At 37.8% G+C, this 14,860-nt stretch overlaps 1 protein-coding gene across 1 annotated transcript in view; it reads right to left on the bottom strand.

Moving 5' to 3' along the window:
* ABCB1 (ATP binding cassette subfamily B member 1) overlaps positions 1 to 6,743 on the bottom strand; it is a 48,544-nt gene extending 41,801 nt beyond the window's left edge. Inside the window, exon 1 of the mRNA XM_085566230.1 lies at positions 6,518 to 6,743. The gene's annotated coding sequence lies outside the window, so the exon portion shown is untranslated. The remainder of the gene's footprint in view (positions 1 to 6,517) is intronic.
* Between the last annotated feature and the right edge of the window lie 8,117 nt (positions 6,744 to 14,860).

A 14,860-nucleotide genomic window follows, 5' to 3' on the forward strand; every position in this document is an offset into this window, starting at 1 on the left:
GGGTTTTTTCAGGAAAATAGCCCCAAAGTAGGGGTTATATCAAAAACAGGCAAGTACTTTTAATTTCTGTAAGTAATTTGACTTCCATTTTCTGTGGCAGTATGGAAGTATATTTACTTATTTTATTTGATCTTAGACATTGGATTTCGTAGCTGTGGTGAAATAGCCAAAAATAATAATCTCATAAGACATTGATTATGGCACTGTGACCACGTTCTGTGTGATATCTTTAACCACAGTCAAATTGCCTTTTTCCTTTTTGATGTTTACTGTAAAACAAATGATTGTGCATTCTAAGGTAAATGTGTTTCTACGGGCAGTTGGATACAGTGCAGACACACGTTCACAAGCTCCAAACCTTTCAAACCATAGACAATAGAGGTAATGTTCCCTCATATAATTTCTGCTTCCAGAAACATCTGCCATGTGCCACATCTCTACCTTACATGTCAACACCAGTGATACCTCACAACAATCCAGGGAGACTCATCAGAATGATTCCAGTTATGATACCAATATATGTCTGCATGTGATAATTTTGCAAGAAGCGGTTCTAAAGAGACTGGAGGAAATAACTCTTCACCACGCAGGACTTCAGCAATTAGAAAATCAGATTTGTCTGTTTTGTGGCCATCTACATTGTGGTTACAGTAACTGAAAAGGCAATTACCTGCAGTCTTTCTAGTGACTCGGATTAGATGCTCTCATGTCTAATTAATCTACCAGCATCTTCTCCAAGTCCTCATTTCCCTAATTCCATAAAGGATCTTTAATCTTAATTTCCATAAACTCATCATAAGATCATTAAAATGTATTTCAATTGCAGCAAAGTTTATAGCTCTATCTGCAGATATTATCCTTGTTAAGGGAAAAACAACATTTCCCCATACACTTCCCACTGAAACTGGAATGTATTAGACTTTGCATTGCAAATCCAGATTTCAGGGTGTTTTTCTTATTTATTTCATCCTGATATCTAAGTATAAACTTTGTGTAAAAGTGACATAACATATTGAATAGTAATGCAATCAATTAAACTTAGGCAGTGCTAATCATGGCCAAATTGATATGAGTAATATTAGTAAATTCAGACCTTCCTGCCAAGAAACAGAAAAAAGCACCCATATAAGATATTTAACTAATCAGCAAGCCTCCTCAATGTTCCTCCCCTTTACTGTATGGACAGTGAAATCACAACATGATTTCTTAGTTCCCAGACAGCATGGGAGATAAAGCTTCAGGTAGAAGGCAGAGCCAGCAGGACAGGTAGGTACCTCCCCAGATGTTGATATTCATGGGGACCCTTGAATCACAGGGCTTTGGACAGTGAGTGTTGCAGCACCACAAAATGATAATTGAAGGAACAAAGTGATCACTGCTCATATTCCAACTTCCTCACTCTTTGCACCCTAGAGATCCTCCTTTGTGACTCAGCCCTTGGTCATGACCTCTCCGCAGTTTACATTCTGCTTGCATGCAATGACATGTGACCCTGTGTGAGTGCCACGATAGTAAATGTAATTCCTTGATTTCTTTTTTATAGTCAACAATAAATCATGAATGATTAACAGCTCACCCTGATTGAATAAGGTGTTCAGAGCAGTCCTGTTTCCATAACACCATTCACTGAGAGCAAATGAGTTTGTTAGTATGGAAAATATTCAAGGAATCTCAGCACGATGCTCTCAGCATCTTATTCAAGCACTTAGTCAAACCAAGATACCTCCTACTGTAAGAAGAAATCTACTCTCCTTGCATTCATTGTCAGAAGCTGGCACACAAGGAATGCTGTTCAGTAGAAATTAGAGAACCTAAGGCAAATATCCTAAGGATTGAAAGATTCCCTGTGTGCAAAGTATGATTATTAAATGCTACTGAGATTCCTCAATGGGAGTACCCTCTGGAGTTCTTTGAATAATCAGTACTATGAAGCAGAAAAAAATGATTTTTTAGATTGATTTAGAAAATCAAAATTTTTTAAAACTAACTCTGGTGAGTATCTATGGGTTAGGATTAGATAAAAGTCTTTTATCTAACCTTTTATCTAACCAATAGAGGAAAAAACCTGGCAGTGACTCCATTTCATGGGCCATTTGCAAAAGACATTATAGGATTTCTCGTAGTGTCTGAGGATGGATACATTGCTAAATTATCCCACATACTAAAGAAGACCAATGATTTCTACAGTGACCACGCATGGCTGACAATCAGTTCATGAAGACATCCACTGAGCTGGAAGTAATAAGCAGGTATGAGCAGAACCAGGCCAAATCCTATAATGAAACTGATTCCATGGTATGGTGCACAAGAGGGAGGAGAAGGTATCTGCCTAGGTTATTCATGGAACACCCTAGTAACACATTAGCAAAGAAAAATGTTTATCACTGTATGTGACAGGACCAGAAAAATTTCTCACACACTAATGGCATCATCTAATGTGTATATGAAATGGTATGTTTACAAGAACAAATATTATTGAATACAGTACTTTATTTTGCTCCAAACATATTTGTTCCAAAAATCTCTTTCTGAATACTGGTGTGGTGCATTGCTTCACAGAGTAGATTTACAACCTACTTTCCTAATAGATTTCCAACTGTATTCATACACCAAGTAAACAGAACTATTCAAGAATGGTAGGTCTCTCAGGGAAAGCAAGTGTACATGTTTCCTTAAGGCCTAAAAATGAAGTCTAAGTCATCATGGTCTTTTCATGCACTTTGTGTTATCACATTTAATTTGTTGCAGAGTTCACCTTGCTCCATTAAATCCAGGACTAGAACTGACAATTTCCTCTGTTTCACAAAAGGGTGAAGTTGGGCAGGTAGAATAATGCTTACCTCAAGGTTTCATATTAAAATGTTCCCCATAAACATTTTAACCCAAGAACAGTAAAAGTTATCTTTCTCCTTTTTATGTGCCACCACTATAGCAATCATTAAAACATCCTTTGTGTTACCACAATATTCATAGTAGTGACTATTCTGATAATGGTAAACTAAGCAAACTGATCTCCTCCCAACGAATCACATGGATACAGATAAGGACCTGATTGTCACGCTATATCAGATGACTCATACATACATCAGTGTTGAACCATGATAGGAAATAGAGGAAAAGAATAATTACATTGTTCAACTCTGAAAATCCCGTTTTTCTTCATATATATTTAGATGAATATAAGAAAAAAGAGGAGTGAACAGAAAAGAAAAAATATATATGTATATCTTCTATATCAGCAAAATAATGGCAAATCTTACAAAAAATGTTACCTCTATTTTGCATCAGTTTTGATCTAGCTGATAATAAGATCATTCAGGCTTTTGTCTCTCCTTGGATCTGGGTGTATAATACTGGTCTAATGGTGTTTAAAAGTAGATCCTCAGTTTCTGATTGCTAGGTTTACCTTATAGATTCTGCAGTGAACCATTTACTAACTTGAAGACACACCCTGAAACCTCTACTGCACAGATGGATTTCTGCATGCTCAGAAAGCCATTTTACTTCATTACCAGAACACAACTGTCAACTATATATACAGGGATATAAGGGAAACTCAGACCACAACTATACTGAAAATTCAGGTTAAAGTGACAACAAAATAGTTTTTTATGATCTAGTTATGATGTTAAAACCAAAACAGTGTTAAAAAAAGAATGCACCCTGCTGGTTACTCCTGTTTGGGTTGTGCTGCTCCTAAAATGTGGGAGATTATTGTAACAATAGCAGCTGACCTGACTGCAGAGCAGGCAAGAGTATTTTCTTAAAATTTGGGGCCACTGAATTCAGAAACTTTTAAAATGGGGATTTTGGGGTTAAAGGATTAGCTTTCCTTAGCTAGTGAAGATTGCACAGCCTCAGAATGGAGTTTGATTATCAGCTCTACTGCAGGAACAATTTCCTATAAGAAATTTAGTAGGCAAATGTCTCAGAACAGTTGTCTGAGCAATCAATGACAGGAGACATGGCTGTCACCTTCTATTCCACCTAGAATGCTATGAGATTGTAAAATACTGTGAATCCTGGAATAATTGTTGGTATTGGCATCAGGGAATGTATCTGATCAAATAGAACCACTGTCTTTCATGTAGCAGTGGTACAAGACTTAAGAGTAATTATCAGACCTGTGAATCAAGCAGAGCTACAATGGAAAGAGCTGCAAATTTGGCTTCAGCAGGTATGGACAAGGAAAATGGACAAGGTAATGAAGGTAAGAAATAATATAAGGAAATCCCAGTCCTGTGGTCTATAGACTGTAATTTTCAGAAATACAGCCTTAAACAACCCACAGTCTCCATTTAAAATAACAATAAAAAGGAACAGAAAAGGAAAAACAGTGTTCAGTGTGGGTTAAGCTCTTTATGTAAAAAGAGGTGGTAATGGTAACTGCAAAATATCCTTGGATGATATGATAAAAACCTCCTGAAACACCAATGAAACTGCAGGAAGAAAATGTAGTAAAATATGAGAAAAAGAGGTAAATATATTAGAAAATGGAATAGAATACATAAATTCCTTGCTGGCTCATTTTGTCAAGCAAATAAAAAATCACGAGGAATAAAAACTACAGAAAATAATAGGACCCTCTCAGCAAAGCCCTCAGACATCATCTCCTCGTCTCAGTAACAAAGACTAGGGAGACTCTGCTGTCTATTTGCCCCTGGTCTAGTGGTAAAATTACAAAATAACCAGTGGAAATAGCCAATAACCATAGCAGTACTGGGTGGTCAAGAGAGGAGCATTAACTACCACTAGTGCCATGATGTTAATTGATACTGTAGTGTCAATAACCATTCTCCTTAACAAATATTTGTTCCAGCTATAGCCCAAGAAAGATGGAAAATGATAAAACTTACTGCATTGTATGCATGTTCATGTACCTGTATTAATATCTCTACCTGCAGTTAAATAGCTGCCAAGTTCAGGAGTCTCCTTCTCCTGTTCCTTCAGGAATGGGAGGATCCCTTTTAGGAACACCAGGGAATTATTGGCACAGACTTGTTGAAACAAAACGGATTAGCTACAGATTTTGCTACGGATGTTCGTGAAATTGGGCCTGACCAGCAGGAGGTGAGGGTGGAGTGATTCCTGCAAATCCTTGATGTTTTGTTACTAAGAATCCGGAGGAAGCAAAAACAGTGGATATTTGGGTAACAGAATTTCCTCAAGTTTTGTGTGTTGGTAATTTAAAATGTGAAAAAATAGAAATTGTGTTTTAATGGCAGAGGAAGGACTCCAATCCACGATCAACAAATTTACTGGTAAGCAAGATTTTAGTACAGAGACCTATTATTTTAACATCCTATTTGTCCAGGGTTAAAAACCAAGAAAAAAGCTAAAAGTGAGATTTTAACACTTAAATAACATAGTCATCTCTCAGGTTTTTTGTATGCCTGAAATCTGTGCAACACTAAGGAGATTATTTGACTGTTATTTTGTTACTGATTTAACCAGGGCTTTCTTTGCAATTCCACTAACAGAGCAGAGCTGATAATAACAAATATTTAGCTGCAAGAGAAAGTATGTTAAAAGGAATATATAAATAATTTATAAAAGGAATGTTTTATCCACATTCCTCCAGATTTTCAGATCAAATATAATACAGATGCATGAAATTATCATCAGAATGTGTTATGTCATACCACACATGAATGATATGTCAGTACATGGAAAAACTGAATGTTTGGGAATACACTCAAGAAGTAGCAGCATTACTCAAAACATAGGCTTCAAAGCTAATAATGACAAAACTCAAGCACATAGGCTTCAAAGCTTATAATGACAAAACTCAAGTACAAAGGCTTCAAAGCTTATAATGACAAAACTCAGGTACAATCTAAAGTGAAATATTCAGTAATAGTTATAGGTCAAAGGAATGGTCATGCTGGCATCAGCAAAGGGTAGAACCGACTATGAGAGTCCATGCATGTAAAAATTGTATTTGTTTCACTTTTGCAGTTGCTTACATTTTTGTAAGCAACTCATATTTGTAGAAATGAGTAAGCCACTAATCAAAATAGTAAAGAAATCTCACAAAAAAGAATGGAAGTTAAAAAAAAAAAAGTAAAACTGCACTAGTTCAAGTGCTGGCCTTTGGATGAACATTACTGTAAGCTGTTACATGTTCAGCTGGTCACTACTGATCTACATGATGCTGTTTAAAGAACACAGAAATAAAATGCTTTTGCTTTGAGATTCTTAAGATTTGTGGGGAAAAACGGTATTCCTTATTAAAAAACAGGTTTAGCATTAGTATAGGCAATTAGCTTTGGGTAGACATCACTAGAGGCTGCTTTGCAGCAGTCCATATCACACATGCTCCACTAAAGAACATATCACGCATACTCCACTGAAGTACATAATCAGTGGAAAAGTAAAAACTGCATATATATCAAATCTAGGCTAGCTGGATACACACTGGCTTTTATAAATAAGAGCTTTCTGTAGAATGAGGCAAGACTTTATCACTAGCTCTATAGGGTTTTTAACCACTGGAAAGAATAGAAGTGCACTTTACCTTTTTATGTGTCTCTTGCCAGATAAAAGCTCCGTTATTGTCTTCGTGACACAGGTTATTCTGTGTGGTTCACAAATGGCTCCAGTTTTTATCAAAAGTATAGAAAATCCTCTATTAGATATGTTGGGAAACTAAAAAATAGCTGTCTGCTTTCACTCTGCACAAGCAACAGAGCCACAACCTCTGCTAATGATGTTAAAAGAGAAACTCTAAGGAAATGACCTAGCTTCATACATAGTTTCAGACCGGATACATCAAGCTTTAACTATTTGGCTACCAAAGTAGAATAAAAATTATCTACAAACACAGGATGGAAATCTGGTAGCCTCTCCATCATGGAAAGGAAATCCTGAACATAGGTTAATAAAAGCTGAGAGAAAAAAAAAATGCAAGTCATGTAAAAGCCTACCAAAAAGAAACATATAGAGGTAGCAATCTTGGAATAACAACCAAGCACACACCCTTGCCAAGGTTGTGGTAGTCCCAGTAGATTTGACATTGGAGGAAACACCCAGCTTGCAAACAAACCTAAGAAAATCATATAAAGTAAGGTATAAAAAGATAGAGCAACTTTCCAACATGGAAATGAGGAAATTGAGGGTTGTTTACTATAGAAGCTGGTAGACACATGAAGCATAGAGTGTGGCCAGGTAAAGAAACACTTGTACATAACAAGCACTATATACACTTTAAATAGATTTGTTTCAATAGATGCATGAGCAAGATCATGCAGGGGGTGCTTGAATGCAAAAGGGAATATTAGAAGGCAGCTAGTTGCCCAAATATGAAGACGGATGGGTACATAATTGCTTCATTTGTGCTGTGGTGAATACCCTCACTAGGAGAAAAATAAAATTAAAACATTAGAGAATTCATGGACCATTTTTGCCATGGTTTAATTCCAGATGGCAACTAAATGCCACACAGCCACTCATTTGCTCACTCTCTGCCCAGTTCAATGGGGAGCAGAACTGGAAACAAGTAAAAACTGATGGGTTAATGTAGGAAAAATTTAATAATTGAAGCAAAGTAAAATACCAGAACAACAACAATAATAATAGTAGCAACAATAATGAAGGAGAGAGAAAGGGGGAGATAAAACCCAGTAGAAATTAGTGATGCACAAGATAGTTGCTCACCACTCACTAACCGATACTCAGCCTGCCCCTGAGCTGCGATTGGCTCCTCCCAGCCAACTCCCCTACCTTACAGGACGTTCTGTGGCAGGAAATATTCCTTTGGCCATCTTGGGTCAGCTGTCCTGAATGTGCTCCCCCTGCTCCCAGCTTCTTGTGCAGCTCTTCACTGGCAGAACATGAGACACTAAGAAGTCCTTGACTTAGGGCAAGCATTAGTTAGCAACAGCCAAAACATCAGTGAGAAACATCAGAAGAAAATGAACTCTATCCTAGACAAACCCAAGACAACAGGCTAGGATATAAACAAACTACACCAGAATTGGTGCAGTCCCACCTTAGTCCCACGTATCATGCAAAGTGGGAGTAAGCACAGTTTCCTAATTCTTGACTCACTGACAAAGTGGGTTAAGGTATTTCAGTAAAGAAAACTATAACCAAATGTACCACCATGCAGGCATTTATCATTGTATTTTCCAGATGCAATTTAAGCCAATAAATTTATTTGAGACAAGGAACGTACATTCCAGGGAAAATCATCAAGGAATTATGTGGAAGCCTGTGAACAAAAGGAAAGCTCTATGTTGCTGTGAACTTCCAGTTCAAGGTAAACTGAACAGTCTAATGGGACTATAAAAATAGCACTAAGCCAAAAAGTGAAAAATTACAGAAAGGTTTGGGATATTGCATCATCTTTTCATTGTAACAACTTGTGAGCCACCGCTTCTCCCAATTTCATGTGATTTAGACCTATGCCTGGGAGAAAAAAAGTCTACCCAATGTTTTAACTGAAGAATAGCTACTGACCCTATCTAAACACATGGAAAGAGATTAATGTTGCTATAGTAACTCAGATGGGAAGGAATGCTCAATGCAATAATAAACAAGCATGAACGAACCACTACTTTGCAGAATGGCAAGGAGGATGGTAAGTATATTTTCCAAGCAAGTTTACAGTCTGAACTGTAAATAGGATGAACTAGCTCCAATTATAAACAAAAGAGGATTTTATGTATATCAAGATAAACTAATAAATAGAAAATAGCCTAAATAGTTCCAGTTTCAATTTTAATTATGCAAGGTAAATAAGCTAACAAAAGCAAGAATGCTATGTTATAAGTGTTGCTAATAAAATTTAAGAGTACATAAAGGAAGTCTCACCAGAATTACAGCCAGCAAAAAGACTTTTAAAAGAAGCAGTATAAATTAATTATTAAGTTTTGTCTGAGTGAAGTTTGTCTGTTTTTTTTTTTATTATTAAGTATGTTAGGTTCAAAATTGTGAATATTTGCTTGCATAACAAGGGAAGTATTAAGCACCCTGCTTTTTATTCATAATAGACCTTATCTGTAGTGACAGTGGAAAACTCTTTGGTACCAAAGACAATGAAAACATTAGATACATGTCTCCACTACTTTAAAACTGTGGGAAACAAGTGTGAGGGCTAAACACAAGCACCTATGTTCCATGATACCAAAAATAAACTTGTGATTTTATGGGCGCTTGAAGCAGCATGCAAATTTAACTTGCATATTTTCTTTCCATTTACTTGGATAAAAATCAAAGTAATGCACAACAATTGTGATGGAACCTGGACAACCTCAGTAACTGAAACACAAGTTAAAAACACTAGACACAGTTAGATTACGAAAACCAGAAGTGAAGTAAATGAAGTGTGAAAACCAGAAGTAAAATATAAATCAAAATTTAAAAAAAAAACCCAAAAAAAAAGAGGTCAAATGTTAACTTCACAGCACTTTGTTCTTGGTGTGGTTAACTTTTTTGACTAAAGATTGCAGTTGAGAGAAAATTCAAAATTTTTTGTATACAAATGCTATATAGTAGCAACAAATTAATTAGAGTGCATGTTACTGTAAACAAAGCATTTACTCTGACTCTCCCAAAGCAGAGCAGATATACTGCTTTTATTAAAGGGTAATTTCCTGACCAACACTGACCCAGAAATGGATTTTGTGTGACTGAGTACAACAAGCCAAGAGTTTTTATGGGTACCATTTTAGAGGGAGTAGAAATGGTAACTGGAATTTTGAACAGAATTTTATAGAAACTTTGACTTGTGAGTTATCAAAACTGGAGCGTATTATAAGCAATATTCAAACCCCATGAAATTAAAATATATATAAATAAATAATTGAATATTATTTATCTGAGATGCAACAATTTCACGAGGGAATAGAAATATGGATAGAAGTAGCAAAAAGAAAAGTTTTAGAGAAAAAAAGGCACTGGAAGTTGAAAGTGCTATTAACATTGTTAAACTACTAATATCAGTAGACTCTTTAAGCAGTAATCACCAACATACACATTATGGGCCAATCAGAGTGTAGGATGACCAAAGTGCCAGCTATTGAAATGGAATAGAGCTGTAATTTTAGGAGAAATGAAAGCCAATCTCCTATACTGAAGAAGGGATAGAGATTATTATAAACAGCACACACACGAACCGCATTGCTGTTGCCTGAAGAGATGATACCATCTGGAAGGCAAGAGGCATTACTGACAGGCTATTAACAGATTCAGGAAGGCATGGAAAAAACAGGGTTATAGTCACTGCTCCTGTCCCACAGAAATGCAGCCTGAAGAAGGGTCCACAACAGAAACAGAGTATTGCTCCTACAATAGCAGTAGCTACTTGAGTGTGAACCCAAATAGTTCATGATTCTAGGATCTATGATACCCGATACAGATGCACATAATTGCTTCTTTGTATTTCAGTAGAAATTGTCAGAAGATTGTGCTCTATGTAGAAAAATACATCTATAAAATTTTGGGTAAACATTTGCAATTCACCTACACCACCAGAATTACAATACCCAGAACATCAGCACCCTGGGGCTAACTTGAATCTTTATAATAAAAACATCAAGGAATCATAGAAAACTAAGCAAATAGCTAAAAAAAAAGTCATGAGTAAGCACCAAGCAGTGAAAGGACATATTGCTTCAGAGAATCAACAATCACTAGGATCAGGAAAGCATGAAGAAACCTTGAATCTACTATGGTAATTTTAGAAGACAGTCAAGCACTGTTACAAGTTACAATATTTTCACTATAAATCATTACCTGTGTATTAACTAGATGTCTTTTTGTTACAGCTTGCAGTATGTCTTTTAGTGTGTGACAGAAGACCTGGATCTATCTGAAGTTATGCAATTGCAGAAAGATGTACATAGATTTTGCAAGAAAACCACAAGCAAGGTGACAGTGCGCTTACTTGCCCTGAGGCAGTACATAGCCTTGACCCAGCAGAGTGTGAGACTGTCGAATCACAGAATCACAGAATAGTTGAGGCTGGAAGGTCATTTGGTCCAATCTTTCTGCTTACAGAGGGTCCCTTACAGCCTATTACCAAGTATTGCATCCAAATGGCTTCTGAATACGTGATTTCCCTTCTAGAGAAGGAGACTCCACAATCATTCTGGGAAAGCTGTTCCAATGCTCGGTTATCATCACAGTAAAGAAGTTGTTCCTCATATTTAAGGTGCAATTTCCTGTGCATCAGTTTCTCCCCATTGCCTCTTGTCCTATTGCTTGGAACCACCGAAATGAGCCTGGTCCATTCTCTTGACGCCCTCCCTTCAGATGCTCAAACACTGGTGGGGTCCCCTCTTGTCAGAACTCAAAATGCCTCTCAGACATTTTTGGATGTTCTGGGTCCAGGTCAGAAGCATTTGAGACCCTGGCAGGCAGCTGGAAACAGCTGTGATTTTGGATTTGAACCATGGAATGATTTACCAACCTTGCAGGAAGAACAAGAAGTCACGAAAGTTTAGATATTATAGTAGTAGTCACAAAATAAAGGGAAGAATTTTTGAGTGCTGTACAGGGGGAGGTTTAAGTCTTGTACAGGGGGATTTTGGTTTTGTACATGGAGGTCAGAAGTTTTAAGATGGAGGGATTTGGGCCTGCTTTGTTCTCCCTTTCTTCTTCCTTACCTCCATGTTCTTGGTGATGTTGGCACTCACAGATTGGTTTAGAGTAGAAAGGCACTATTTAATATAGGTAATAGGCACTCACAGGGGAAAAACTATAAACATTTAACACGTAATGTACCATATAAAAGATAGCACCAGCCCTGGGCGGGGGGGAAAAGAAGAAGACGGGAGTCAGAGAGGATGTCAGGGATGTGTGTGTGCCCTTGCCTGAGCTGCTGAGCAAACCGCAGCAGCTCAAGAAGACAATCTTTTAGATAACTCGCAATAAACTACCTTGAGACCAAACAACGGAAGACTTCTGAGCCTTATTTTGAAAGCACGGGTTGCAGGAGAGATTTTTCCACCACACAGAGCCACCCCTGTCCTAGGGTGAGCTCCGGCACTCTCTCAACTGCCTCCTTTCAAGGCTGAACAGGCCCAACTCTCCCAGCCTTTCCTTGTAAGAGAGATACTCCTGTCCCCCAGTCATCTTCTTTCTCCTCTGCTGGACCCACCCAAGAGCTCCACTTCTCCCATGTACTGATAATCTCAAAACTGGACACAGCACTCCAGATGTGGCCTCACCAGGGCTGAGTAGAGGGGCAGGATCACCTCCCTTGACCTGTTGGCAATTCTCTTCCTAATGCACCTCAGGATTCCATTGGCCTGCAGGGCCACAAGGGCACTGCTGGCTCATGGACAGCTCGTTGTCCACCAGGACAACCAGGTCCTTCTCCTCAGAGCTACCTCCCAGCAGGTCAGTTCCTGGCCTGTACTGATGTGTGGGGTTATTCTTCCCCACATACAGGACCCTTCATTTGTCACTGAATTTCAAAAGGTTTTACTCTGCCAATCCCTTCAGCCTGTCAAGGTCCCTCTGAAGGGCTGCACAGCACTCCAGAACATCAGCCACTCCTCTCAGCTTTGTGTCACCAGTGAACTTGCTGAGGAGACATCTGCCCCTTCATCCAAATAACTGATGAACAAGTTAAACAATCTCAGTATTGAACCTTGGGGGACGTCACTAGTGACTGTCCAGCTAGACTCTGTGTCACTACTCAACACCCTCTGAGACCTGCCATTTAGCCAGTTCTCAATCCTCACCATCCACTCATCCAGCCCGCTCTTCCTGAGCTTGCAAGGCATGGAGAATTGATAAGAAGCTTGCCAAGGCAGAAGGTTTCTATGAATAAGTGTCCTAAGCACCATATAATCAATATTTGCTTGCTTTGAACCCAGACAGAAATACACTAAACCAGCAGACCCAGCAACAACAAGCTAGCATTTTGTAACACATCTAATAATATAAATAATATGGAACCACAGAGGGACAGAGACTTGGGTATAGTTTCACAAAAGTGATACAGAAAAACATTTTGAAGTAATAAAATCTGAAAAATAAGAACTAAGAATGCAGAACAAGCAGGAAAGAAGCCTGGCAAAATAATAACAAACTCTAGTCCTAAAAAAAAAAAAAAGATAAGTTAAATTACTGGTACCAGACAAGATCCTCTGCTTGCTTTGATTGAGAAGGGGTGTGGAACATTAAAACTTCAGGAATGGGAGAGGAAGAATGGGGAAAAAATCATTCACTTAAGTTCTACCCTTACTGAAGAGCTCTTAAATCTGACCACCCCAACATCAGTGATTCAGACCCTTGAGAACTGCATGGCAATCACCACAGCATCCACACATTCATTGCAAAAAGGGATATATTGCTCCTGGACATGTAGAAAAATCAAGTCAAGGTTTGAATTGCACACTCATGAAGAAAAAGGATCTTAAATTACATTTATTTTATCTTCTATTATTGATCAAATGAGGCCACCAAGTGGCAATGTAAATATTTTAAGTCACAAATGAAAAGTATAATAACTTTTAGTAACATAAATTTAGAATATGTAGAAAGAATAATCAAGAGAAATGAACACAGATCAAATTTTATGTGCCATGGCATAAAGCAGTAATCTCATTTATCTCACAAGTAATCTCACAAGCATAACTTTCAAAAGCTAAAGTGTTTAAGTAATGATGTCTTCAAATATTGCTTTCCTACTCATTTCAGGTAAGCAACCTTAAACCAACTTGAAACAAGTTTTAAAACTCATAGATTGAAATTTACATCCTTCCAATCCTAAATCACATACATGCTTCATATTTAAGTGTTTCATATTACTTTCCTTGGCCAACTCTACTATGATATAATTTTGTAAAATTCAGGTTTTGTTCTTATTCTCCTTCTGTTCATGACTGTCACCAAGTATGCTCTAAAACGGCATATGGTACTCTGCTTTCCTCAATTCCTTTCACTCCTTCCACAGAAATAAGTATCAGCAGTATGCCAAAAAAAGAAGGTGAGTAGAATTCCATGTTCTAACACGCCCTCAAATCTTTCTTTTAAAGGCTTCTGTACAGATTTTCTAAGACATAAGGATAAGCAATAATGCCAAAGTGCAAGATCTACAAGTAACCTGAAAAATGGACCCATTCCGAGAATTCTTGTAGGTTAGAGCAATTTGGAAAAGTGCAACTACAACTTCAAATTATACCTATCATGTACAAAGATGTTGGTAAATCAGATATTTGTAGATACCCAGATATGATGCCAAGAAAAAAAAAAAAAAAGCCCAGCAAAGCAAAAAATAAGCCCAAACTATTTCAAACCATGACATTAAAAAGAGCAAGTAAAGAGCAAGTGTGTATGCCTCCTACCTATACAGAATCACAGAACTGTTCATGTTGGAAAGGGCCTCTGGAGATCATCTTGTCCAGATCTCTACCAAGACGGGGTCACCTGGAGCAAGAGACACCAGAACATGTCCAGGTGAATTTTGAATGTCCCTGGAGAGGGGCACTCCTTGACCCCCTGGGCAGTGCTCTGCTGCCCTCAACATAGAGAAGGTTCTTCCTTTACGTTGAGGTGAAACATCTTGTGGTTTAGTTGTGGTTCATATACGAAGCTAGGCAGCTGACTGGAATCTATGAGATGTGTGCTGTACTATCAGTACACTCAAAGCAATAGTAAAATATATCACATCTCACACCAATTTGTGTTTTGCTCCTAACTGAGGGAGTCTTATGTGATAGCTTGAGATCATTTTCTCCTACTATAAATGACAATACAGTGCCAACTTGTGGATTAGTCCTGGTCAGCAGCTAAGGCCCACACAGCCTTGTGCTCAGTGGGATGAGAGCGAGAGAATTGAACTGGAAAAGGAACAAAACTTGTGGGCTGAGTTAATGACAGTTTAATAAGTGAAACAAAGCAGTAT

The sequence above is a fragment of the Lonchura striata genome, chromosome 2 (genome assembly GCF_050655825.1).
Source record: "Lonchura striata isolate lonStrDom1 chromosome 2, ASM5065582v1, whole genome shotgun sequence".
NCBI classification, from domain to species: domain Eukaryota; kingdom Metazoa; phylum Chordata; class Aves; order Passeriformes; family Estrildidae; genus Lonchura; species Lonchura striata.